The following is a 25,937-nucleotide window of genomic DNA, read 5'->3' on the forward strand; positions in this document are numbered from 1 at the left end:
ATACGGGAGATAAAATAATGCACTAATAAAAAAAAAAGGGAAAGCTATTCATCGCCGTACCACCACCGCAGGCACGCGTGATTGATACATAATCCAATAACTTTTCACCTTTGCGCTTTTGCTGCCACACACACACGCGCGCGCACACACACTTACACGATGCTCACGTCTCAATCTTCACGGTGGCTTTCACGGGATGCGGACGCAAGATAATTTTCCTTCACGTGCTCGAGCACACACACACACACGCACGCACTCGGCTGCCTCGATCGTTGTCTCGAGAGCCCCATACACCTTCCGGGCAATGAATAAATCACTCTAACCCTGCTTGCCTGCTAACCGTAGGCATTTTCCGGGGTTTTCCCCGTCCCACAGGCAAACACTTCCCCACACTCACATTCCGGCCGAGATGGCTTTTCTCGTTCGACCCCTTACACAACGGTCACTTGGACGCACGCAGCGCCCTTCCGGGAGAAAAAAAAAGCCCAGCGACACCGCGGGAGCACGAAAATTGATGAAATTTTCACCACCGATCGGGTTTACTCGTTCGCCACGTCTACGCCGCCCAAGGCTACCACCGGAGAAGGACGCACACGAAACAGCACTAAGCGCAGTTCCAAGGTTCACGTGGCGCCTGTGGAAAGAAAAGAAACACACGTACACGGTTAAGGACCAACCGACAGAGAGCTCACGACAATGGCAAATGCAGGAATTGTTTGCCACCCAACAATGGCACTTAAAAGTGGGCGCTCTTCAAATATGCGAGGACCTCGGGTGGATGTGCGCAACACAGCAACAAAACAACAAAAAAAAGCAGAAGAAGACAGTCGAAAGGAAACACGCATTCATTCCGCAATTCTCGTGCGCTAGTACGGTCGGAAAAATCGAATCCAGGAACCGTCGGAAACTCACCGTACTGGTGCAAGTGCGTGGCAAAAAGGGCGAGAGAGAAAGAGAGAGAGAGAGAGAGAGAGGATGAGTGAGCAACAAAAAAAAGCATAAAGCAGAAAAATGTTGTGACGCCATTGTTTCGCTCAGCTTTTATGCTCGATGGCTGAATGGATCGCGTTTAGTGTTTGTTTATCTTCTTTTCTTTTATTTTTTGAGTACATTTTTTCCACCGCGCTTCGAGAATCATTCGTTAGTTTATTTTTCCTACGGCTTTTCATTGCAAACCAGCACCCGCTGATGCACCCCCAGGAGCGAGCGAGAGATTACGTGGCGCGCGCCCTGGAGCACTTTTGCGCGAAAATGCAAACACATTCCAAAAGCCACGACGCGATCGCACATTCCACCGCACTGTTCGCCGTAAAATAGTGCCGCGTTTGACGATGCGAAGAAAACGAAACATTTTATCCTGCGGCGCGTTGCGGCCTGTGTGGTGCAAAAACCACACGCTCTCGGAAACCCCCTGCGAAAACTACTCCCACTGGCAACCGGTGGGAGGCAGGCTTTAAGCCGTCATCAATCCATCCCGAATGCCGAACACAGGCGCACATCGGCGCCACGAAAAAAATAAAATAAAACGAAGCACCCACTTATTCGCGCCAATCTCCCGTGAGCCGTCAAGGTTGGCAAACTCTGCAAGAATGAGAGCGCCAAAAACTTGTCATCCGTGGCAGGCCCGTCCCGGTGTGGCACTGCTACCCCACCGAAGGGGGATGAAACGTGACGACACACACACACACAAAACACGGCCACCTACCAGCCTTTGAGAAGTTTTTGCATAAAACAGGCGCTTCCGGTTCCGGCACCGGTGCGGCCGGAGCACATCCGGGGAAAGGCACGTAGATAAAATAAATTCCCTTGATTAACGAATGGCGCCCACCGCTCCCGGGGGAAGTTGAATGTCGACTCGGGTGTCGACCCACCTACACACACGTACGCACGCATGCACGCACCGTTCGACCCCGATCGACGAAGGAAGCGCGAACATAATCCGCCACCAGCCCACGTGCGATGGAAGCCGGCTGTAGGAATTTGTGCGCTTTTGAAATTTCAATTGCGCGAATCCTGCCCCGAAACATCAAAGTCCTTTTCGTACGTGTGTGTGTGTGGGTGGGTGGGTGAATGTGATTGTGGAGGGCTCGAGAAGCCAACCGGAATGAGGAACCAGGGCACGGCTGCTTACGGTGAAACCGTGCAGAAACGGAAAATGACTCAATCGATGGGTACAAGGAGGTGCGCGCAAGAATTGATGTGACAACAAAGTTAAGGAACTGCCACGTGGGGCGGCGTCTTGTCCTGTGGGGGTTCAATTATCTCTTCGCTTCGCCCACCTCTCGGGACGTGTTTTTAATCTTTCCTTTTGATGTTTCCCGATGTGCATGCGGTGACCGTGCCAAAATCAATACCAATAAATGTCAAACCATGCTGGTGCGTGTACGTTTCGTCGAGTTTGACATTTCCGACAGAACGACGCGAATTCGGCATGTTGCAATTTGTCACGTGCATGGTTTGATTAGAAAGCAACTGGCATCGTTTTTGGGTACTAGCAAACGTATACAGTGACAAGAAAAAGGATTCAAATTGGAAATTACGTCTTCATTTTACTTATTATGGTGTATATTGTCAACATGAACCAAAAATAAAGAGATAAAACTTGAGCTTTAACTTAAAATTGGAAAATAATAAAAAGGTTCATCGAAAAAAAAACATTCATGTATCAGCATCATACTGCTTACATCTGACTTTGCTTTGTTTCTGCTCTGCCGTCGACCAATTGAAAAATTCTGCTCTGCTGTAGACAAATTAAATCCCTAGAAGGCATTGCCACTACAAGCACTGCCTCGTAATCCACTGCGAGTGTCTGCGCTAAATTGCTCAACCGGTGCGATCAGTACAACCTCAACCACATTGGCATCAAACGGCACATGCAAGGCGCACGATCACGCAAGATCCACCCATGCCTTCAGGCGAGCTTCCGGTTTAATCAAAAACCAATCGAGTGAGAAAATGGAAAATCCGATCATCATTCCATAGAATGTTTTTTTTTTCTTCCTGCCAATACAATAGCCGGCTTGCCAGTAGGGGCATTGCAGGACTTCTCGCTACCACCAGACTCACGGCCGGACACGATGTCGGTCGATATTTCGACGAATTGTGCGGCTTCGGTAAGCGTCCGTGCGTCCGTGCGACCGTCACTTCTTGCCATGACCGACCGCAAGGGGAGTTGCGTGCCAATCAGCCAGTCGAGCGGTTCGAACCACTTTGCACCTGACAAAATGGGACGCCGAGAGGAAGACGCCATTGCGAAACGATGTGCCGCGTACGACCTGTCCATCATTTCATGCCCACAACGTGGTCCCAGTCGCGTGACGGACGCAAGCCAATTTTTCCCCCGGGATGCCGCAGCTACGTGTTCGGTCGAATGGGTGGAAAAACCTATGCTGACATCCACACCAAACTGGTTCCATATTCACCAGCTTCATCCATCGACACGAGAGCAAGATCTCGTGATGTACTGGTGCAGAACAACACCATTGGAGTGTAAGCATAAGAAGGAGTCAGAATGAAATTATTGTGAACGAATGATATGCATTATTTTGTCATATTTTTCGTATTTCGTATCGCCCATGAAGCTTCACATGAATAAATCAAACGCTCATTATACAACGCAGCTGAAGACGCCATACATAGGCGTTGTATATAATGCAGACCACTTTCGAGCCCCTTCAATACCAATCGAAGCGCCAAGACACAGTGAAGCATCTTAGCGAACCCCCTAAATTAGTCGTCGGAAACCGAACCCGTCGACATTGAGTGGCTCTCTTCGCATGACTTTCCGTGCTTGACGGATTACACGTTCGAGGGGGTTGTCCATTTCCAGCACGTCGCTCCATTTCCATTTCCCCCGTACTGATTGTAAGAGATCTTTTCTGTTCATTAGAGGGTGCGGAGCGATGGCTAATTCCTTCGGCAGCAAATATCGAGCTTAACGAAGCCGATTGAATGACGTTGCTCTTGCGCCGTGCCGTCGAGCCAGGCGACTCGCAAACAAACAAACAAAAAAATAACGAACGCACAAACGAATGAATGGTCCATTTCCAGTCACCGGTTCTCTGATCGAACGGCCAGAGAAACCAAACAAAGCGGCCTGACGCCGGCAGCTAAGGAACGGTTCTCCGAAGGGTGCGATTAGTACGAGAGACGTGCGCATGGTTCTGTTGCAAATTGAACGTTTCCGCCCCATGAAGCCCTTTTGCCGTACCGGGCTCTCAAATTCAGCCTCCATGGAGGGGATATTGATACTCCACGGCATACTCGAGCTTCATTGCCTGAGGCTCATGTTCTGGTTGGTAGGTCGGAACAGGCATTCGGTGCTGCATTATTCCGTAGCTCGTTGACGCAGTCATCGCTGTGGGAGATTCACGATATTTTATTTTTGTAATTCATGCGAAAAAAAAAAATATATCACAATATCACCAACGCCTGTGTGGCTGCTTATCGTATTAGATTTTTTTCTACTTCCTAATCGAATAAACAAGACATGGCTTATTTGCGATGAAAGCGTTTTATCTTATCGCATTTCCAAGAACAAACATGAGCTGCAATGAACAAATGTTTATTTCTGATCGATGAACAAAACACATATTAAGTAATAGTGCCTACATAAGTTCAGCAAGTAAAATAAGATCGAATGAAATAGGATTTGGTGATTGAAAATGGCTTTTTGAAACGCGTACTTCAGCGTACGCATCTGGTACGCCATCGATACCGGAAACCGTTCATATCAAGTTTTAGGATAAAATCCCAAAAATGTTCATCAAAAGAATTTAATTTACTCACTCAAGCGAGACTGCCGATCCTTGCCGTTCGTTGATACGAGGATAAAAAAAACGTCGCATTGAACACTAATGAACCGTTGTGTTTCAAGTATTGATTCCCAAGAATCTGGTGGCGCATTCAATTCAATAAAGATGTACAGTGGAGCTGAAATTTCATCCGCTGACTATTTTTACATCTACGGGGACAGATTTTAGCAACGCGTTTTCTTTTTATTTGACGATGAATTCTTTTAAGTACACCGTCAAATCATGTTGTTGTTTTACGCCGGCATAGCAGCTCTTTCTTAAAATGGATTGAGGCCAAGATTTCACACCAAAACTGGCGTACGCACGCTCGTTTCAACAGAACCTCGGAACGCATTTTTTTTTCTCTTTCAGCGAGAACCACATCCAACGAACGTGCAGGAATGTATGTTACCGAGCTGCCGAGCGCATTCTAGCCCCTAGAACGAACCCTGGAACCGGAATCCAACCGAAGGGCCCAATGAAGCGTACACGGGTGCCGGTAAGGGTGCTCCATCAATCATGCATAATCTAATTAAAAAGCACAAAAACCCACCGCTCCCAGGCGGATGAACCGCGCACTGAAGACGCTCTCGACCGAAGCGGACATAAATGTGCGTAAACACGAAGCGGCGTGCTGCACACCGATTATCGGCCCACTTCCGGTCGCTTACCTTGCTCGAGCGCGCGCCCTAGCATTTTGCTAAAAACGCGGCCCACGAAACGCGACACCAGACGGAAGTGCAATCAAGCATTGCCATTAGCCTTCGCGCCCTTCAGCATCGACGGTGGCTGATCCTGGCGAATGGGCTCTCCTGGGCGTAATCGCAAGCGCGCCGTTCTCGTTTGCCGGCACGCAAAAGGGCGTGTGTAAGGGATAATACCTGGCGGTGGGAAAGCAGCAGCGTCAGCCCACGAACCGTCCTAATCGATACGCCCCGGAAACGATCGGGCAAGCGCGGTGTTTATACAGCTTGCCAGCAACGCCAGCTGTATTCGAAGGCACAGCCGTAACACCGTTTTGCATTCTATTTGCTCTTTGAAAAGCGAGGGTTTGAAAACGACAGCGAGAAGAAACGATTAGCGATGGGAAACCTCGCTCAGTTGTAATAACAAGCCGTGGTGTACGTGTAGGAAGAAGCACTCCTTATCACGCAACCACCGGCACTGATAGCACGACAAGATACGCCGAGCTAGACGAATGCTGCAATGGACACACTCTTCAAGCCGGGAGAAAATGTACCCTCCAACACAGCGGTCTTATTTCGCTGGTAGAAATGGAGGGTGCAGCAAAAAAATGTGGACATTGATAAAATGAAACTCGACAGCGCAAATGCATCGAATATCGATAAGCGGCCAGGGTGTGGGCCAGCAACAACGATTGGGACACAATTTCCCCGGGGTTACAGAACGTGAATGGGAGAGAATGGGAAATAAAATCAACTGCAACGCAATCCCTATGCAACTCTGCACAGCTGACGTGACGTACACAAGCGCACGCACGCGCGCGCGCACACACACGCAAACAACGAAGGAAAAAGCGTGCGTTTCCCTTGGTGTTGATCCGCTGGCGGAAATGCGCAAGAGGGGTGAAAGAAAAAAAAAAGCCGTACCGAAGGATACGAATTTCAAATGGAACCATTTTCGACCAATTCCTGGCGGTCGGAACAGCTGCTACCGCAACCTCGCTTACTCTCCAGCTAAGGGCACGTAAATGGGAAGGGAACGACCGAAAGGGCACCCTTATCCTTCGGTCCGGTGCTACTCGATCCGGAACAGCTGCCATCGAGTTGAGATCCTGCCCGAGATCGTCCGCGGGAACGGTCGACGAGGGCAGGCCAAGGCAGGCAGCACGCTGGCAAGCAAGTCAACAAGAAACGGCTCTCGAACTCAAACGCGACCCAGCCATGCGATATAGCACCAAAAAAAAAAGAAAGGCTCACGCGCCTTGCCAGCAAACACTTCGTTAGGGCTTTCGCCTTCTGAAGAGCCTTTTTCCACCAGCGGGTGTGATAATGAGTTTACTGTCCCTAATCGAGCGATCGAACCATGGCTCGGGAGGGCTTTCGGGGAGGCTTTCAAAGAAACCCCACCTCGGCGACATCAACCCTTATCCCGGCATTTTCTCCCACGCGCGACAAAGACGTCCGTGTGTTCGATTGTTTGGGTGTCAAAAATTATCTCCTCGAAGCCGGAAAGCAAAACGGCACCCAGCAAAACAGCCACCGAATGGGTGGCGTCCGGTGTGACAGCATTCGGGAAAGGATTCGGAAAGGAAAGTGCGCACAAAACTTTCCAACGGCGACGAAGGCGACGGAAGCAAGGTCACCGGTGGCTTTCTGGGCGACAAAAAACCCCGTACCATGGAAACCCTAGAAAACTGGAAACCCCATGGAAGGAGATCCAGTCAACCGGTGGACGCAAGCGGGTTCATTCGCACGGCTGCTGCTGCTACTACAGCGAAACGGTGCCTGCGGGCAAGCACAAAAAGCATACAAACTTTAATTTTGTGCCGAATATTACGTTCCTTTCCGGTAACTACCCGGTATCCACCGCCAGGGGGCCAACTGTAAGGAGCTGTATGACCCAGAAAATTGGGGCGTGAAAAAAAAAAAAGGACCAAGCTACCAGGACACTCCGAAAACGTGTGCACCACGGGGTCGTACCAACAATCGACCGAAATCGACACACAAACATACACACAACTGACGAAGGAAACCACCTAAAGGCAAACAAAAAAAGCCGCACGGGCACCGATCCACGGGCAGGGCACGTTCGCGTTGTAAGAAATTGAATTTTGAATTTTTAATTCTCTCTCGGCTCCGGAAGGCCGCACGAGCGCTAGGTTCATTTGACAAATGGCGCACACCGAACCGGGACACCGCATTTTGTAAGGACGCAACTTTTGTCGTTCAGCGCGACATCCTTTGCTTCTTCCTGACTCAGCATCCTTTCGCATGCATTCGCTATGTTTGTGTGTCGAGCGGCTTTTATTTCTCCCTATTGCTGCACACCCTGTTGAAGTAATGTTTTGTCTTCCATTTCCCCGTGGGGGCTTAAAGCCCGGGAACCCGGTTGACGGAATAGCAACGCCTGCAGGCGAGTAAGTCCACTGATAGAGGGCGGCAAAAATGAAAAATAAAAAAACCGTACCGTTAATAGCAGCACTACACCTCGAAGCCATTAATCTCGGACGACTCCATTTAATGCGGAAGCGGTTTGGCTAAAAATGATAAATGAATGTGCTCAAAAAATGAGTCCCCGGCCGGGTAACATGGGTCCGGTTGATCGAACACGGGCCAAAGGCACCACCCAGACCAGCCATCCAGCTCGGTGACTAATGATGAAGCATGCTTTTTGGTTAGGTTGTGCGAAGAAGCACAGCACAACTTAACTGCATTCGTTGCGCCCAACCCAAGAGCATCCAGCAAATCGTGATCGTGATCCCTCTCCAGAGCACCCGGATACGAAACAGATGAACCTCCAGCATCCGGTTGGACACACGCGTGTGTGTGTGTGTTTGTGGTGAAAACCCTTGGACTAGAAAAGCGGCTGCTCGGCCTCGCCAATTACACGAAGCCCGTGGTCGGATTGAAACGAGGCGCTTCTGCCATTCAGCGTTCTTTACCACATGCACCGATGCACACACAAAGAGGCCAGCAAGTGGATGCGGTTGCAGATAAATCGTAAAAACAATACAACCACCCGGATCCAACCTTCGGCCGGCTAGACTTTCCCGATGGGGCAGAAACTGCAACCAAAGGGCTGCATGCGCTGATTGAAAGCAAACAAAGCGCAAGCTGCTTCTTGTCCTTGTGTTCGGATCGTGTGGTGAGAGAGAGAAAGAGTAAAAAAAAGAATACTTCAACGACTCCTTGTGCTGCGATGAGACGAGCGCTGCTACGAACAAAGAGATCAAGATAGCCAGCACCAAGAGGGTCTAGGGTCCTATTCGGGGGCCTATTTGTTTGCCACTGTTAGTTGTCGTCCTGGTGAATGAAATTCATTATCCGGACAATCACCACACTGGATGGAGCAGATTGCTTATCTCCGTAACGTGAGAAAATGGCATGTGGTGTTGAGCAGAGTGTGTGTGGTTGTGTGTTCAGTTCGTGTTATCATACCCCAAACGGTTCTCGTTCAGCGACAGGCCAACGACACCCTTAAAAGCCTAATCAAAATAAGCAATCACACACCCGTGCGGCTAGGTTCCATCGGAGCGTCCATCGAAGTGGACTTATCCTTAATTTTATGCCTGCAGAGATAGACCCCAGTCGGTACACGTTTCGCTCGGGCGGTCATAACACGCTAGCATTAGAGACGACATTTCGCCACACTTCGAAACCCAGCGGCGTCACATCCCAATGGGGGTCAAACCGACGACGACCGATCGGTGATTTGATTTTTATGCCCACGCGCAAATGGGTCACCTTTCGGCTGAAAACTTCTCCCATCCGGGGGAAGCGAAAATTAATCTCCATCCCGTTCAGCCGGTTTCAAACGCCAATGATGAGCACCATCCAGTGCCATCCCGCACTTTGAAAAAGGCCGATGATAAGCTTCATTAAGCGCACAGGCGATCGATAAGCAAAATCCTCCCGACATGCCCATTTGGACGGCTCGTTGAGCGGTCACCGTGCCGTGCGGGTTTCCCATCGCCAAGCGTAATGCGGGGGAACCGACCGAACCGAACCTATCATTTGCCGAAAAATCAGGTACGACTGATGGGCTGTGTGGGCTTGAGGGTGGCTTTGTTCGATGTGTTTTGTTGCGTCGAACCCAGGCACCGTGGGTTGTGCGCGGTTGTGCATTAAAATAAAGTATTATTACACGATCACCGCCACCCCGAGATGGTGGGGGGGTTCGTCTTTAACGTTCGCGACGACATGCGGCATAAAATACGACACGAGAGTATGTCTGAAGAGAATGGTTTTGTTTTGTTTTTTTTTTTTTGCACCCCCACTTGAGTGTCCTTTTTTCGTTCGCCCCCCCCCCGTCCAATACGGCCCTCTAGAGACGCGCTCTAGAGGGCAGGCCACAACAGGCCGCCATAAAATGGTTTCGCTCGATTAAGAATCCCGTTAATGGATTGCTTTCGAGAATAAAAATGATTAACTACCACCTATAAACGACCCCGAGTCGACTGCGGGTCCCAGCGGAGGAACGCAACCCGGTTTCCCTCTTCAGAAGCGTGCGCTAAATTCTCCCAACAACAACAAAAAAAAAGGTAAAAAGGGGTCACCGGGCGGAAGGACTTCAAATAGACCGCCGTCGCCGGTGCGGTTGCACACGACTGGCGCCACCCTCACCTTGGGCTGTTGAAAAGGCTTCCAGCGCCAAAACCCCCAAACGGTCTCGCACCGCAGAAGCGAATGGCGAAATGGATCAGCAATTCGTAGCATAAATAAAACTTATTTATGACAGCAACGAATTGGTAATGCGAAAGCACCGACACACACACAAAAAACAGGCCAAAATCGTCGACTAACACCACGCTCGATCATGGTCGAAGATCATCAGGCCACGAAAGGCTATCGACCGGGTGCCCTACCGTAGAACGTCACAAAACGCCAAGCCATCTCGCCGCGAACGGTCACGTTTCAACGGCGAAAACACGGCGAAAACCCGAAACGAAACGGAGAAAACTCCCCAAGCGCACGGAAGCGACACATTGCCAAAACCGCCCTTTGGGGCCATCGGAAACCCGCAGGTTTTGCTGCCGTTTTTCGAGCTCCCGGGGACGGCTTTTCTACGGCTCAGCCCGACACGCACCCATTGCTCTTGCAGGCTCACCGGTCGGACTGGGTGGGGTGGGGGCGTTCGAATCTCGATCTAATTTATTGCCCTAGAATAGTTCGTGATTTCGCCATAGATCACTGGCCGCTGTTTTCTCTCGTGTGGGAGTACGGCGACCAAAGGTCAGCACCATCCTTGCCAGCAAACAAAACGCCAGCCGACACGCCAGCCGCCGAACTAATGGCATTCACGCATGAGGCGTGGGGGCGTGTGATCGGTTCGTCCTTCGAAAATCGATCCTTCACACGTCCGGGCGCGTTCAGGCTTCGTTGGCACTTTCGCAGCCCGGCACCGTGGACGGGGCGCCATTGGATTCCGCCCTTTCGCGCGGAGGAAACCAATTTCCGCCCACGATGAATGATTTTCACCCTCCATTCCCCGTGTGCCGGCCGGCGTCGTGTGTGCAACAATTCGGGCCGATTTGTTTTGTTTCCTTCCTACCCATCGAATCGCGCGAGCCAACGCCGGCGCCCCTTGCAATTGACTATTATAGTTTCCGTTTCTTCCGATTTTATCCCCCTTTTTTTTTTCGCTGCCCTTTCTGAGGCTCGCCCATTTTTTTTAGCTTTGTGTCGCCTGTTTCGTCCTGTTGCTGAAACAGACCACGTGATTCTGTGTGTATGTGTGTGTGTGTGTGGCTTCTATTCGACAGAGGACCGAGAAAGGAGGTGGATAAAGCGCAACCAACCGGGGCGAGTTTCCGCCGGGGAGGCCCATAAAAAGTCATGCTGCTTTATGAGCCGCTTCCTTGCGCCACCCCCGATTGCTTTCACCCCACCCTCCTTTCATGTCCTTCCGGTTCCGAGTGGGTGCCGCCGGTGGAGCACGTTACAAAATCGAACGAACCGGTCGGATGGGGACAACGAGCTGAGCGGGTGGCTTGAATTCTTGCGTCACGAAACTTTAACGCTCAAATGGATAAAAATGGGTATGGCGGCACGGGAAGGTTAATGGTGAATCAACCCCTATTCCAGTCTAACCCCACCTGCTGCAAGGGATGGTTGCTTTTTTCAAGAGGCTCCGCTTGGACGAGTGTGACGAAGCGTACCCAAGGAGGAACCTAGCACTTCTTTGCCTTTGCTTCCAAGGCCACTCGTGTCGATGATGATGCTCCTGGCTTGTTTCCTGCCACGCAACGGAGCTAGGTTTTTTTTTTCTTTTACGATAGCTCCCCATCCACCATCAAGCATTAGCGTTCGCGGTTTCGTGCCGAAGGGCCCCGGAGACTAAAATTGTGCCCCGTGGCTCTTTATGAATCAGAAATGTGATCCGGGGAAGCCCACCCCGAGCCGGCGGACACAAATCGAACGATGAATCGTTTCATTATTTTCCCGGAAAAATGCGTCAATCATGCGCGGCCTTCCGCGCGGCTGGGTAGATCCGTTGTTTATGTTGTCCATTTTTAGAGAACTCGGTGGTGGTTGTGGTCGGTGAAGGGGAAAAGGAAATATTTTGCATATTACAACCACGGCATGTGGTTCGTGTCGCGGCCGTGGAATGTTTATCTCGACGAGGGTTACATGTTTTGCCATGCCGGTTCTAAAACAAGCACACGAATGTTATCGTTCGTTAGGTCAATAGTGTGATTCAGGCGTATTATTTTCACAAAATCACACTCGACTGCACAGACCACGAGCACGTGTGCGCGTCCGGAACAGGGAGCTCATTTTTATAAGTTAACAAAAGCAAAGAACATTCTCTATCGTTCGCGTAACAAACGTTTTTGCTAGGTTACACTCCCACGAACCCCTAATGCGGCCGGAACAGGTTTCTTAAGCTCAGCGATGAGTTGTTAAAGGAAGTAGGAACATGACACACAATTAGAGGCAATTTTGGATGAGTATGAATCGATGTTTACATCCGATTCGGAAAGCAATTTCAGCGAACACTGTGTGTAAGCATGTTTTTGTATCGTTTGTAGCCTTTGCACGAGACTTCTGGATAAGTGTCTAGATTGCTCAGCAATGTGCGGCAACATTTTCATTCGGCCTGTGTAAAACATGATCCGAAACTACGATCTTTTTACACCTCACACCCAAGCACCACAGGCCCATCTGCTCATCTGGATCGCAACGAGTGCCTTAGCCTTCTTGTAGCTATGGCTAGAAAAGGAGAAAACAAAACGAATGCTACTCCAGCAGAGCACAAAACAGGCTAAAACCAACACCCCAGCACGCTTCGCCAAAGAAAGGATGTGTAAAAATAGCTAACGCAGCGCACCGTTCAGCATGCAAAGAAATCAAACTACACCGCACAACAATGGCTGCTTTCCTTTATGATCGGACGCTCCAGCCACCACTGCAGCGAGATAAATAAAGCCACACACAAGGCACAAGGAACGGAACGAATCTCGACGGTGATGGCTTCCCGTGGCCTCCACCGGGCCACGGTGCTGTTGTGCATTACTCTTGGCGTCTGTTTACAAACACCCTGCCACCCGACCGCCCTGGTGCAGGTCTGGGGCTTGCACTCCAAACCCCGTGATGTGCAAGCGATGCAGCAAGCAACACCATCCAATGAGTCGTACCATCGCAGCATCGCTTGGGAAACGAAGAAAAAGGTAACGACACCAAGCAAAACAAAATAAAGATCTCGTCCGTCCGGCTCCAGTCGCTGGGCATCGGCACACACAAACAGCCTCACGATCGTGGAACCGCGCGTGTCCGCACACTTATGCAACTGGAAATGCGCTCGAAACCACCCTGCTGCTGAGAACCTGTTCCGCACAGGGCGGACTCCAAATGCCTCCCCCTAAACCCATGCGCGTGTGTATGTGCTCGAAAGCCCCTTCTAAATGGCGTTGCTGACGCAGCGAAACCGAGGGTCTCACGCGATGGGACGCCACCACACAGGTGTAGTGAGACGCATGAGAACGCCAGCCATAGTGAGCGATCGGTGAGATGATTGGTGACTGATCGGCTCATGCGATGCTCGCTGGCTTGGATGCTGGACGCATGGAGCAACCACGCACACACACACACAAGCACCAGCGTCGGTGGTGGAAACGGGGTCCATAGCTGATTGTACCGAACGAGTCACCAACGAGACTTGATTGTCAACGACCCACGACCTTTGATTGCTACCCACATTCGCGAGAGTGGATGCGCTTCACTAATGAGCCCGCCGGATCGATCGAACTCATTGTCACAGTTCACCGAGCAACTCACCTTGTTTTTGCAAGCTTGTTTTTTTTTTCTTTTTCTCACGTTCGTTGCAGCCAGCTCCCTGCACGTGTGTGTTACCGAATGTGGCGGGCTTCACGGTACGATCAGCACACGTTTGCCACCAAACGGGCCTTTCGCCATAGGCGTGTGTTAAATCCGCTTTCTGTCGTTAGCGCTGGAACAATGGCACCACTCATTGAGGTGTGCGCAAACTAATTGCTTCACAGGTTCACTGCTGATTGGGTTTCGCAATCGCACTAAGTGGGATCATTTAGATTTATTATTCACTCTTGCGGGTGTGTATGCACTCGATCCTTTTGGGGGCACTCGCACAAACAACACGCGCTCACTTACAACACGATCGCCGAACGATCAGCTACATCTCATATCGCGCACGGGTTATGCCTGATTGGGGACAAAAATCGAAAGGAATGGAAACAAAAATCAGCACCATGTACGGGTGGCGTTCGGGACGTGCCAGTGCGGGTATTAGTGCAACCTAAACCCACCGCTGCATAACCGACACGGCAAGCACCGATCAATCACGAAACGAAATGTGCCCTCACTGAACCGTGCAACAACACAGGGTGCACACACTCATGTGCACGAAACAAAAAAATTGCATGCACCACCGAACGCTGGCTGTTGCATCGGTGCACCCGCGAATCAGCCCGCCCGCCGTTCCGTTCAATTCCGTGGGGCACCTTTGCGAGGGCACCTTCGCTTTGTTTTGTTTTTTTTCCTTCTCACACACATAAAACCAACCGACACGCGCCACTTTTTTATCGCTATCAGCACCTCACGGGACCGAAGCACAAGCACAAATGGCGCTAACTAGCCGTAGCACAAAAAGTTCAAGCTTTTGGGAGCGATATTTCTGCGTTGGCAAAATTGTTTACGTGCCACCTTCCGTTGGAGCGTACGTACACTGAATAAGAAACCAGTTCCTCGTGGCGCGATGGTGGTTGCACGATCGCACACCGTCTCAGCTCCATTGTCTGCGCGTATGAGATCAAGTAGGCCGCGGTCACGACGCCGTACGGTTTCTGTTCACCTCGCGCAGTAGGCGCAACAGCTCAGCCTCCACTTGAACGTTCCATCCCGCGGTGTGCATGTGTGCGTGACGCACTGCTCGAGCGTGATCGCGATCGGCTGCTCGAAAATCGAACAACAAAATCTGTACCTAAACACGGGTTCGCGATCACAGCAAGCCAGGGGGTTTGTTGACTGTGTATGTGTGTGTGTGTGTGTGCCTGTGCGTGGCCGCATGCAAGCTGGCTTGCATTCTAACGTTTTCTACTCGAACACGCTCCGATGGCCGGTTTAACCTTTCGTTATCTATTGCGGTAGAAGATGAAACACGGAAAACTGAACGAACTTCTTCCTATCACAGATAACTGGGTTCAGTAGCAGCACATCGACGCACTCCGTGGGCACAACTGAACCACCACCAGCCAGCCGGTGCACGCTTGATCGCATTCGATCGCTAGCGTTCGTTCTCTTTCGATCCTTTCTCGCTGGTTTTCTTCGCGTTCTCTTCGCTTTGTTCTTTGGTCCATTGCGTTTTCAGCGCTTCTTCGCCCCCTTTTTTTGCGGCAACGCTACTCCATCAACAAACCACGGGTGTACGCACGTGTGTGTGTGAGTGCGACAGAGAAAAACGCGATCGTACGCTGCATCCTCTCCGTCCTGCTCTCGCTGCACCGGGTGCTCCAGTTTTCTACCTCATCTTCCCATCGTCCCTTTTAATCACGTTTCTTATTTACCGTTTTCGCCTGTATTTTTGTTTTGGGATCGCGCCGTGCGTGCCCGAGCGGTGATTCTTTTGCTTTTTTTTTCGCTCTTGTCTCACTTTTCCCGGTGTGTCAGCAATTTTTGTTTCTACTTCGTTTCCACCCAGTCTCTCGTAACCACACGCCGTACGGCGCTCGTCACGCAGCAACAAAAAAAAACGGGGTGGGCTGGGAAGCGTTACCTTCTACCCTGCCGTAATTCCACCCCGTTGGGGTATGACCCTGGCCGGTCACCCCATTCCACCCGGGGTTCAGAGACTTCTGCCGCTTCAAAAGCTCACGCGCACACATACACACGAACGCGCACGCACCCACTTTCTAAGCAAAGCCGGCTGACGGGCGAAATCTAATGTGTAACCGTATCTCTAGAGGCAGAGACAAGAACGAACCGTCCAAATTGGGCTCCTGCCTTTTTCACTCACTCTCTCTCTCTCTCTCTCTCTCTCTCTCTCACTGTGCTTCTCACTCATTCTTTCCCTTTACCGGTTTTCTCAAAGCGTAGCTTAGCCCGCCTAATAACAGGCTTTCCGTAGGGGAACTAAAAGGAGAGGGATCCGTTGGTACGAATTTGGTGCGTCTTATGATGCTTGTGTGCGTTCAACACACGGGCTCTTTTGGACCCATTCCGAAGGAGCTTTGCACATTTTCGTTTCCCTCCCACTGGCCCCTCACCGAACAGGTGCCATGCGGACACATCCTTTGGAATAAACCGAGAAACATAATGGAAACAACCGTGACGCAGCTTCGCTGATATGGTTGTTTTTGTTGTGGTGTTGATGTGCACTTCACTCTACACAACTACACAAAGCGCGGGAAGACCCAGGAAGCTTGTGATCCGTTCCCCACCCACACTGTTTAGCTGCCACTATCGATCCTGTCAAACACCTCCACAAAAGCACCACATTTGCCGGGAGCGACCGCAGAATCAGCGAATCTTTTTTACGCGTCAATCGAAGGGTACGCAAGCTCCGAAGGACACTCCTACATACACTGTCTGTTGCACACACGTCATTCAGCTGTTTATCCGATTGCTTACCGTGCGATAAACCCGGAACGAACATTCTGCTTCGGCCGCGTAAAGTACGTAAAACCCACGGGTGCGCGCGCGACAACACGTCCGCACGTGTTGACTGTACATTCGATATTGAAAGGCGCCCTCCAGTTGGACCCGAGAGCGTGCGCAAGAGAGCAAGGAATTGAGCGCGTACACACTAGTGGAACGGTTTGGGCCAGTCATAGACGTAGCGGTAGGTTTTCGTGGTGCCATAGAGATAAGCAAAGATCAATCTAGCATGGTGTGGTGTGAGCATGTGAGATAGAAAATATAAGCTGGTGATATAATACTTCAGTGATTCCAAACTGTATCCATATCTGAGCCATTGAGTAAGCGACAAAACACAAGTGACTACTTACTCTAGTGTGTACGCCGCTAATTTGTGCATCGAAAGTGTGTACGTTGCCAATCATCGAATACTCAACTCAGAATGAAATGTTTTGGATTATTGGCTGATTACACACTAGCATTATGTACGTTCGTTGCCGAGATGTAATGGAAAGATTGGCCAATCGTAAAACAAAAACAAATACCCGATCATAAACAGGACGAAACGATGTGTTACCTGAGTGAACAACATGGGCAACTGTTTGTAAAAGTTTGAAAATGTTTAACATGTAGTTATTTTGCTTGATAGGAGTAAAAGCTACCAAAGAGTCTAGTAAAGGATCATGGTAAAACAATTCATGACAATTTTTGAATTATTGAAATTCTTGTTAGGCAAAGAAATTAATTGCAAATTTCAACATTCAACGAACGTTCTTCGTTTAAGCAAAAGATCATATATATTTAAGCTTCAATTTAAGCATGTGCTGTTACTATTATTTCTATTTCCAAGCAGTCTCTACGTGGGTTGAATCCAAACGGTAAAAATACCTGGAAGCAATTACATTTCGTTTGTTCAAGAAAATACGAACGCTGGGCACATTGGGAACCGCTCAAGATGTTTTCTCTAATTTCACCGGCACTTCACAGGAAGCGATCGATGCTCGATCACGTTCGCGCTGAGAAAAATGACATCCTGCCCTGTCGCGAAATCCAAAACCAAGCTTGTCCTTGCTAGAACTGCATTAGCCGACACCATTTCGCAAAAGAGGAACAAAAAATGTATGTATTACAAATGAGATTTTTCATCAGCAATCGACTTTACTGTTGATCCGTGTTTCACCTCACTTCGGTTTGCGCTACCTCAGTCCCTTCCTGGCAGATTCAGTCCTTCCCTAGGAGGTAAAGAGAACCGTGACTGAAGTGACACAATTCTTCGAATACACGGTGGGATGCCTCGGCTTCACCATTCGTCAATGTTCATCCTTTAATACGCCACGTCCGCGGTCGAAGCACTCTCCAATTAATTAAAATCGGCCATCGATATTATTCCATCAGGGTGTGAGTGTTTATCCTGGCGAAAAACATGCTTGTAGGACAGAGAAAACAACTGCGAAGGATAGCGCGTGAATGGAAAACAAAGATTTATTGCACAAAACAACATGAGAGAAACTGAGTGAAAATTCCTGTAACATAACGAACCAAACGCATCAATTCTCTGATTTAAGAGAAGGGTCCTCTCTCTCTCTCCTTCTTCGCCAGGAAGTAAAGTTAAAAAATATAAGTACTGTATTTTCTGAAGCAGAGCTTATTAATTAATATGGCAAAATTTCTTGTTTTTTCAAAGTTTAGGTAGTGCAAAAGTTGAAAAATAAAATTAATACTTTTTTTTTCAATTAGATTTGCACCACAATTCGTTCAATTTCCATGTTTTTCGCGCCCGACGCTTTTCTTTCAAAGAATCCCATCATTTTTCTGATCTGTTATGGGATAACAGAGTAAAATTTCTAGAAAAACCTTAGAGCCATAAAGCCTTGCAATTTGATCCCTGTTCCTGGTACAGTACTTGAATTTTTTTTAAACAATGTGCCTGGGGTGTTTTGTTGTTTCACTAACAACAGAAGCTTTTTCGAGAATTGAATAAATACGAAAAAGGTCCCACTATACGAAGAAAAAATCAATTAGTGATATAAATCTCTTTCCTAGCATTCATTTGCTTTTCGTCTATAAAAGTAATTTATTTCGTTGAACTATTGGTTACCGGCATTACAGACAGTATAAGAGCTAAAATATTACTGTGATTTTCATTCAATCATGAAATTGATTAATCTTTTCTTAGCCTTCCGTACAAAAAAGCAGTTGCAAGCTCAGCATTTTGAATTATCATGATTCATATGAAACATGCGTAAACCGTGGGGCACATTGACTTACGCTTCGAAATTGGAGAGCACCGGTTTCTAATTACGCTTGTAAAATTTAAATTAATTATTCCTGTATTCCGTACTTGAATGAAAAATACTCGAACGTTACATACATGCGATTTTTGCGAATTTTTAGTTTGAAGAACTTCTCTAAAGAAATTGAAAAAAAAACGGTACTACTCTAACGTTCGGTATATACAACTTTCATATCATATACATATACAATTAGAATCATATACAATAAGAACATGAAAAGAAATTTTTCCTGAGTTTTAGACACCGACTAATAAGCAGTGCATTCAGTAATCGCTTGTTCTGCTATAACTCGAACGAGTTCGATCAACTATGAACCGCTGCTATGAAAACGTGCTTTGATTGCCTAAAACTAGGCGCTAACATTTGCAACAATTTTTATTATAGAAAATTAACAAAATTTTGGTAAAAATAATCAAAATTTTAAACATGAACATAAACAACACGTCAAATATCACGCTATCAAGTTAATTTTCGTTTCAGCTGCTTATCGCAGGTCAACACCTCGTACAAATCCCAGCACTGCGTCGACTTCAGTGTACGCACCGCTATCGGGTACTGGCACCCAATGCAATCGTAACACTCGACTGGCCACGGTGAGGCCACTTTTCACTCTAGCGCGTGCTTCCTCGCGTGCACTCGAATTTCCTTCGCACGCAGAAGCGAGAAATCGATCACGTTTCCTATCGAGCCAACGGCAGGCGGCTGAGCTTTCCAAATGTGACCAACCGCCACCTGATCGGGGTGGCCACCCTCTACACTCTTTTCTCCTGCACTAACCCCTTCCCTTCGTCCACCCACGTGTCGAGCCCGCCATGCCACCCTAACCATCATCGTCAGGAACCGGAAAGCTGACGCTTCGAATGGGAAGTAAATGCAAAGTGGCCGTGATGGAGCGTTGCTGATCGGAATGCAAAATCAGGATATCGGGCCCGGTTTGAGCCGCGCTCAAATCGGCCATCCCCCTTCATAACACCACCACACCGCACCCGGGTACAGTACGTTATGAATTTGAATTTTATCGAACTTCACGTTTTTTTTTGCGAGCCCTTGCATTGACGTAGGTACCACGGCCCACGAGCTGGCCAGATCGGAGCCATCCAGGTGAGGCCTCAAAATCCGTTGAGCCACCGAAAGGGGTCCGCGAGGCGGAACCAGACATTTTTCGCGTGAATATTTACGTCTTTATGGCCACCCGGCTTCACATATGAGCGAGATAGAGAGAGAGAGAGAGAGAGAGAGAGAGAGAGAGAGAGAGAAGGAGAGAGAGAGAGAAAGAGGATGTGTCTATCATTTGAGGATTCCGTTCGACCGGCGGACATGCTTAGGAAGGATAAATAGAACGCCCCCGCAATCGTATCGAGCCACCAGTTCCCGTTTAGCCTGTGTGCAATCTGTGCCCCGCAGTCAAAATATTCAGTGCTCCATTCCACTCTGCTCTACCTCCGTCACCTCTCCTGCTTCCCTCGCATCATCCTCAAACCCCACCGTGCGCTTTATTACGGTCGGGTGCCAGAGTGCCCAGAATGATTGAATTCCAATATAACTAGAGCGATGCGGGAGGCAGAGGAAAGAACGACCCCGGGTTTTCCGGGGTGCGAAAAGGGAATTAAAAGGCCCGCGAAATGCGGCGGGGTGGGTTCAGGTTGTTAAAATGTTTGATTTGGGTAGCGGCGTCGAAGTCATCAAAGTCGTCCGTGCGTCAGTTGGGAGATTGGCGAAGCCTACTCAGCTCGACGCACCCACCAGGGAGGCTGCATCTGTGCCTGGTACACAGGTGTGTGTGTGTGTGTGTGTGTGTGTGTGTTGTGTGTGCGTGTGTCTGTTTGCTCCTGATCTCGCCGTCCGCGCGCACGGCGGGAAAAATACCAGCCGTATGATGACGCAGGTCCCAAAAGCTGTCAGGAGAAAGTTTTAATGAGCACAAGTTTACTAAAGGGCCCCACTGTATAGGCCCGATCTATGGGTGTATGTGCTGGTATGTGTATGTGTGTTTGAGTCTGCCCCTTGCTCCACACAATTCCGCTGGCTTCACTTGCGAAGGTATGTAAATTCGTTCCACAGTTAGGCGATTTTGCACAAAAGCACCGGAAACGCTTCCATCATTGTGATGGTTTGGGAGTGAACCTCCGCCACGGAGACGCTGAGGAAAATGCCAGGGAAATGGTGCAACGAAAGCGTACCAGCGTGAAAGGGCACTGTCAAAAACAAAAAACAATCCAACACGAGCCCGCGCCCAGCACCGGTAGGAAAATCACAAACGAGGGCGCCCGTCATCCGTCTGTCAGCCAGGGTCGAGGGTTTTCCCATCACCGTCGCATTTCCACGTGCTTGGTCCTGTCGCCGTGGCTTGTTCTTTTTTTTCCACGTACTTTTGCCTTTTAACTTCCTCCTCCTAACACCGATCCATCGATATTGCCGGCGTTCTCGGACGGGAATCAAATCAATTATCCATAACTGGCGGCTACATAAATATCCTTTTTTTTTCTCGGAGAGTGCAGCGGCACGCGGAGTGACGGCAGGCGGCTTAGGGGACGGATTCTTTTCGGATGGCCACAGCTCATCGCTGTCAACCTGCGACCGGTCGGCCAATCGATCACTCATAATGTTGATTTTCCCCTGGGCGCAGCATCCCGCTTCGCGTCGTCGGAAAACACGCCCCAAGCCAGATGACGGATATCATCCCTCCGGTCCGGCGGGTTCGTCCTTCGTTGTCCGCTTGATTTCCGGGATGGCCCACAAATCTGCCCACCTCCCAGCACGGCTTTGATTTGGCACGTGACGTCGTGGTGGGAAATCGCGCAGCATCGCAAAACCTTTTATTGGGCCGGCCCTTCGAACGGTTGGCAGCTAAACGTTCGGAGGCATGAAAATAATTAGCTGCTCGTTTCGTTCGCATCGCTCGCCCGAAGCAACTCGATGTCCTTTTCCACTCCTTAATCACCCACGGTATTTTCCCGTGCTGCTGCAGGGCAAGGGTGCCACTTCGCTCGGAAGGACGCCAACGTGCGCGAGTCGTGTCCTGGTGGAGATGGGTTTTTTTTTCTCTCTCTCTCTCTCTCTCTCTCTCTCTCTCTCCATCCCATTCGCAATCCGATTCGCGTTGGCTGATCACTTCGCTGTGAGCACGGCTTAGAGCGAAAGCTATAGAAATTCAAATTAATAAGAATGCAAAAGGACAGTTGCCTGCGGTACTGGGGCGTTATTAGTACAGCTTTCGTGCTAATGATGGCGCGCCTCGAGCATCGCGTTTTAATGAGCGTTCGTTTGAGCATCCGCAGGACCCGCAATGGGGTGCAATGGGGTAAGAAACACGCGTTTTGCTTGTTTTTCCAGGACCCAATTGGACCTCTCCAGGTCCGCCGTATTCATTCCCATGCATTGGCATGGTATGTAATGGGCTTTTACAGACCTTTTCCAGCAAGTCATAATTCGAGTATTAGAGATCGCTAAAAAAACAAATTTCATCCGCTTCTATTGCTGTATAATAAACACGCTTCACGGCCGATTAGCAATCAAATGATCCCTAACAAGTAATGCATGAATCGAACGGACTAAATCCGGTAAACGAACGCTCGGTTCCCATAGTTCTAAATCACAGCTCGGGAACGGTTCCGCTGCCTAAAGCGTGGGCTCGATGCCGGAACCATGGTGAATGTACAGGAGCAAATTACAACCCAGCTCGGGATAGTGGGGCGGCTTTGGCTTGTAATTACCACTCCAGAAGCCTCCGGACATGTTTGATTATGCCTTTGTTAGCTTGTTCCACCATGGCAGACCCGAAGACGGCTCGAACCACCCGATAAAAGCTCGTCCCGGTCCGATTCCTTCTGCTCAGTTCCTCGCCATTGCAAGCGAGCACGCGGTGCTCCTACGACGTTTGGACCGGGTGGCGTAAGGTTTTTGCTTGGGGATGCCATTTTGTGATTTATGATCCCAGCCCCAACGGAATCCACCCGAGCGCACGCACCGACTCGAGGCGAGCACGGCCTGACAGGCAAATGTGCCTCCCAAGGGCTTGGGAAAAAGGCCCTCTGTCTGAAAATGCGTAACGTGCGGTTGTCTTGTCGGTGTTCTTACTCATTACTATTAAACGGGCCACGGTGGCGAAAGGGCGTAAATATATTCTCATGTTGCGCGAATAGAGTTTACACCACAATTAGTGCTCAGCAAAATGAACAATCATCACACTTTGTTATACGCATGGATTGGAAGCAACACCAATAAGCTGCTAAGTATTGGCAGCTGATTTGCGAATAATTTCATTCAACAGGTTTAGGAGAATATTTTTCTAAACAAAATTACAATCCCGTAGAATTCCACACGTCATGAATTATGCCAGTACTACGCTTGATAAGTACACCTACTGGTACCAATCAATAAACTTACTGCTTCGAACCATATTCATGCAGGCATTGAAAGCTTCGTCCGTTTGATTTACAATCAATGCGCCGCTCGTTTGTACAAATGAGCCAGAATCATACCACCGTGGTGCTAATTATCTCAAAGCGCAACCAAACGTAACCAAGCCGGGCTAATTTACAGCAAACTTTGTATCCGATTACCTCGCGTCGCGGTTAGGCGCGGTGTCGCACGCACATTGGATTAAATTAGATCGATAAAAGGCAGTTTTCCGGTTCACAATCGATGTCGAGTGGTGAAACGAGGGACGTGGTGAATGCGCAAAAAACAAAAAACAACATGTGAACCATTTTCCAACCCACCGATCCTGCCCGCAGAGCATTATGAATCCAGCTTGGCGACTCGTTTACGCGATGCGCTCGAACCGGACACACGCACCGGAATGGAGCTAATCAGCTTCACGGTCAGCTCGGGAGTGTTTCCTTCCAAACAACCAAATCGATAGCAACCCCGTTGCATTACGCGATTCAATTAATGAGCACAATCATACCTGCCAGCTGGCTCGAGAGCGATGGAGCGCACAAAAGCGCGCCCAACCAGTCGCGCTTATCGATAAATGGACCAATAATTCCGTCCACACTTTTCGCCCGGAAAATGCCCTCCCATTTCCTCGTTTTCCCGCTCGCTGCTTTTTTTTTCTCTTCATTTACCATGCTGCTGCTATCGGTCCGTTCAGTTCCATTTTACATACCAATCAGATGATATGTTCATTTGAAATGCGACCCAGCAACCCACGGCCGATAGACACTCCAGGGTGGGATGATTAAATGCGTTCGTTGCTTTGCCGTTTCCTGCGCGTGTGGAAATGGGCCCGCAAGCACCGTCGGTGCACCGTACGGATGCCACATCGGGTTTTTCCAACGAGCCTCCGGCGAAAGCTCATTATCCGAGCCGCGATAGAGCCGAAGGGAACTTCCGTGTCGACTTCCGTTTTGCCGGAAATGCGCTGCCCGCTCGGGTTGGTTCGATTTTGTTCGCTTTTTTGAGCGATTTGCGATCACAGCTACGGTTAATCTGTAGAAGGATACTGGTTCTTGCATAAATGTGTTCGATGCATGTTGCGTAATTCTCTCCACACGGCCTGGTTAAAGCGTATCCGTTAGGCCGTTCATTCATTCACTGGCTTCATTTTTCAAGTACCATAATAAGTAAATCCTTACAACCAGAATGTTCCACTTCACAATTTCTCTCTTTCTCTCTCAATTCAACTCTCTTTCTCTTCCTTCTATTTCACCTATCATCTTTCCCAGTTTTCTTCCACCAAGATCCATGGCATCCATATTGCTTTACATACGCCAGAAACGTTGTTTATTCGTATGTTTATAAAACCACGCATGCAATTTTCTAGCTTAATATTATCCTTCTACTTTACGTTCGCCGTACACAATGTGGTCGCAGATGGTGCAGCAGAACCAGAGCGCCTGTCAGCGAAAAGCCAGATTGGAAATATCCGTCTCAGGACTCGTTCCGTAATATGCACCCCGCCAGCACATTCTGGTAAGCTTTATGGAAGGATAAACACCCTACGAGTGGGGTTGCATTCGAGACTGCATCCATGCAAACCCGTGAGGTTCCGCAGCCGGTCACATCCTGAGAGCTGTTTTTCGCCCGAGCCTATCATCCTCCACTGTTCCGGACGGTGTTAGGGCGCGTCCCTTAACGTGCTCTGCACGCTTTACAGAAACAATACTACAATGCTCGCTAGCTACAACGACGGCCCAGCACACGACACAGGTGTACGCTGTTCGATTTTGAATTTCGCAGAAGATAGTCAAACCGTGCGCCGTCGTTTGTCGGTGTTGCATCTCTCCCACCAGCAGCTCGTATGTAGATAAGCGGCTGTAAATTTTCTACAAAACATTCCCCCGGCGTGCTTGCCGAGGCGGATTCCACAGAAATAGATGCACTTGGTGCGCCGAGGTGGAAAACCGGCAAAGCCATCTTCCGGCGTCACGACGGAAGCAGGGTTGGCTGTTGCGCACGAAAATAGCACGATTTTTTTAATTGCCATTACTATTTCCGCTTCTTCGCCTTTCGCTGTCGCGTTTCGAGAAGCAATTAAGAGAGCGAAATAAAATAAACACGTCCTTGTGTGATCCTTTTTGTCGATAAGGACCGTGCCCGCAGGGAAACAAGCAACAACAGCTAGAGAAAAAAAAAAGCCAACGTGCTTCCAAGCGCATCCCGAGACCAACCGGTGCTGACTCGCGAGATCTCTCGGTCGCACCAGCCAGCCGAAGGACGAGTGCAGCCTTTTCGCGGAATAAGGACGACTCACGGTGGGCATCCGGCACGTAGCCCGTGCCAGTGGCAGTAGTCCCAATTTTAGCAACCCTACGACGCACACGTGCCCTGCGACCGTTGCTGCGAAAGGGACCGAGCGCGCGAGCTTTTCGATTAATTCGCTCAAAAGCCAGTTGCCGGTACCGGACGCGCTGATAAATGCACTCCGCGAACGGAACGAAGACCCGGCCAGCAACAGTTTCCCCGTGGAGGATTAAATTAATTGTGTGCAGTGACCGGTCGGTTGCATTTGCCGTCGGCACCGATTGCTCCCGGAATGGGAAGGTTGATCTGGAAGCTCACCGCCACCGGGAGGGCACAATGTTGCAATGTTACGAGCTTTAAGAGCCGAAGTG

The 25,937-nt window shown here is 49.4% G+C and overlaps 1 long non-coding RNA gene across 1 annotated transcript; it reads right to left on the reverse strand.

Annotated features, from left to right (window-relative positions):
• Positions 1 to 498: 498 nt before the first annotated feature.
• LOC128720080 (uncharacterized) lies at positions 499 to 16,632 on the reverse strand. The gene is made up of 3 exons (XR_008410761.1): positions 16,580 to 16,632; positions 13,754 to 14,155; positions 499 to 634 (listed from the first exon to the last, which is right to left on the reverse strand). It is a non-coding gene; the product is annotated as an uncharacterized LOC128720080 (long non-coding RNA).
• Positions 16,633 to 25,937: the final 9,305 nt, after the last annotated feature.

The sequence above is a fragment of the Anopheles nili genome, chromosome 2, assembly GCF_943737925.1.
Source record: "Anopheles nili chromosome 2, idAnoNiliSN_F5_01, whole genome shotgun sequence".
Lineage (NCBI taxonomy): Eukaryota > Metazoa > Arthropoda > Insecta > Diptera > Culicidae > Anopheles > Anopheles nili.